This window comes from Lactuca saligna, chromosome 8 (assembly GCF_052625555.1).
Source record: "Lactuca saligna cultivar CGN05327 chromosome 8, ASM5262555v1, whole genome shotgun sequence".
In the NCBI taxonomy this organism is placed as follows: Eukaryota; Viridiplantae; Streptophyta; class Magnoliopsida; order Asterales; family Asteraceae; genus Lactuca; species Lactuca saligna.
In genome coordinates, this window is record NC_136424.1 from 132,373,444 (window position 1) to 132,376,535 (window position 3,092).

Below are 3,092 nucleotides of genomic sequence, written 5' to 3' on the forward strand. Positions count from 1 at the left end.
ACTTGTATTATGTTAATCGGTCAGAGTTTTGGTTCTTCCAATTAGCCTTATTCGGTTTTCAGTTATTCGGATTTAGGTCGGTTTAGTCCGGTTCCGATCCGAATAACATCCTTACCAAAACCCAATTTAACGAAATAGTTGTACATTTCACCAAATGGAAGCATATCAACCTAACATTTATTTATTTATAAGTTGTTATGAAGTAATAAGACGGGGCAATTGTTATAAATATTTATAAAAATGTGGGTGATACAACTATTCGCAAGTGTATAATAACTAACAAAAACATTACATTTCTAAATGATAGAAATTTTGAATATATAAATCTTAAAGGACAAGTAATCACCATGTTTTGAGGAACCCCTCAAGATGAAGATTGACATAAACATGTTGCAAGCGTTAACAAATAAAAAAAAGACACATCTCAAAGCAATTCAAATCAACTACAGGTTGCTTCCAGCAGCTTAAGAAAAAAGCAATTTTTCACTATGCGGCATTGACAGTATATATGGTCTGAACTATGGTAAGAGCAAAGAGGGCAATACCAGCAAGTAGAGCAATCATATTCCATGGACTACTGAAATATGTACGCTTCAAAGCCGATATATTTTTGGGCCAATAACTATTGTAGTGGGTATCCATTTGTCGCCAGATATCAATGTAATAGAAACTTAATAAGGGAAGTTCTTTGCAAAGACTATTCATCATATTTGCAGCCTTTTCATTTGAACCTAAATGGTTGACAACGACTTTTGAGTCTATTAACTTTGCAATGTCTTCTTGATTATCGACTAGCATATCCATGGCCATAGCATACGAGGTGACATAAGTACGAAATCCAGAAGACTGCTCATAAGCAATGAGGTTCCTTAAAATCAACTCAGTGAAGTTGTCAATACGCAATACTGGCATTCTTAGAGTAGGCTTCCCCCAACACCACGAAAAACATGAAAACTTAGAAGATTTGAACTCCATATCCATTTGCCATCTTTCATGATCTTGATTACATTGAAAGATCATCCCTGCTCTCTCCAGTTCTACAGTCGAGTGGATTGCTGAACTTGGTAATCCTTGTGAAGGAGAGTATTCCACTGATGGCCAGTAACACCTATCAAGAAAACCAAGAATATGATCAAGAGGTACAAATGGGTAAACGTTGCTGATTGTTATGTTTGATTGAAAGGCGTTGAAAACTTGTATGAGTTGAAGGATAAGATCAGTTAGAGAGGCTGCAGGTTTGGATTTCAAGATTGTGCAGTCGAAAATGTCTTGAAGAATAAAGAAAGGGATCTGGTTTTCAACAAGCACGAGGTCTTAAACTATAGATGAGCCACGCAACAAGTATTCGAGTTCTGGTTCATCACTGGATTCTGAAAGTGCGCCAATGAATCCAAGTATGAAACATGCATCCATAACCATCATTTTGGCAAGTTCCATGTCAGTATAGGTGATCTTCGGGGTATAGGATGCTCTGATTCTGTCTACTGAAAAAGCCACCTTCAGCACACATTCTTTTAGTGTTTGCTCGACTGGGGAATCGAGAGGATGCAATAGTTCATGGACATAAGTTGCTTTCTGGCCTTCAAATGCTTTCAGATTTTCGTTTTCTTTGTGAAGAGGACCTATGGAGACCACCCTAGGGTTGAAAGAAGAAGGGCTGAGATCCCGAAGGCCACTAGGAGCAATGTCAATACATGTTGAAAATAGGTCGATAGGACTTCGGTTTTGTACAGAATTTAGAAGACCTTTGATGGTTTCATCAATGGAGATATTCACATCTCCATCTGCCATTGGAATTTGTTGTGCTGATAGAGGTTTACACCTAGTTAGTCGACTGGAAATTGAAATACTAGTTCGAGCTTCTTCTTCATTGGTACTTGGTCTTTTATATGAGTTTCTAGTCTTTTTTTAATAGAGGAATCTAATGTATAAACAACAAAGCCAAAATGTTAAAACTTAATCACCAAAAAAGTTTTCTTCCCATTTATCTCATTAATCTAATTATTTATGTTGATCTCATTAATTTAACTTTTCTTCCCACTTATAATAGGTGTCACTTGTCAGATAACGTTATTCATTTTGTCTTTGCTCTTGACAGAATGGTAACGTTCTACTCATACCAATACAAATTCATATTAATTTGGTTTAACAACTAAACAATAAAATAAGAAAGGGGGGCATGCACTATATATATGTTTAAAATAATGTAAAGAAAATGTTACAATAAAGTGAAGTAAAAGAAACAAACGACGGAAGCCTCCATCTCAAACCCAAGTTGGGTTATATTTTAATATTAAATAAATATGGAGTTCATTTTTGGAGGCTAAACCTTTTTAAAAAATATTACAAAATTCTATATTTTTTTACTTTAATATTCTACCATGAATATAAAATAATTAGGAGTTATAATAATTAATATAAAATTGATTTTGGATTGGGCTGGTAATAGATATAAAAAGGTGGGTTTCGCATCTTTTGATATATATATATATATATATATATATATATATATATATATATATATATATATATATATATATATATATATATATATATATATATATATATATATATATATATATATATATATATATATATATATATAAATAAAAGATTGAGCCGAATCCAACATGCATATATTTTAGATAGATACATACTTATATAGATATAAAAAATTTCAACTAAAAACTCGAAAACTAAACAACTCAAATCTTTCTATTTTTGTGTTGGTTGGATCCACAATTAATCCTATGGATCCTTAGGATTGGGATATTATTTTAGATCCTGTATTTTTCCTGGATCGAGACAGGTATCACAACTCTTTCTACCCATCCTGTATATTGTCCTTTTTGTTCCGTATTGTAATAGAAACTTAACTTATTATTAGTTATTAGACGAGATTTTACGAAAAAATTGTTTGTAGGAGAGAACAAATCCTTTTTTCAATACTTACACTCCTTATTATATTAGTTAATAATCCTAGTGATTGTATTGATATGCTTATTCTGATAGGAAATAAGATATTCAAATAAATTAAATGATTTTTCGTCGAATGACTATTCATCTATTGTATTTTCATGCAAATATGGAGC

The 3,092-nt window shown here is 32.4% G+C and overlaps 1 pseudogene; it reads right to left on the bottom strand.

Moving 5' to 3' along the window:
• Window positions 1-301: 301 nt before the first annotated feature.
• On the bottom strand, window positions 302-1,836 carry LOC145012008 (UPF0481 protein At3g47200-like; annotated as a pseudogene).
• Window positions 1,837-3,092: the final 1,256 nt, after the last annotated feature.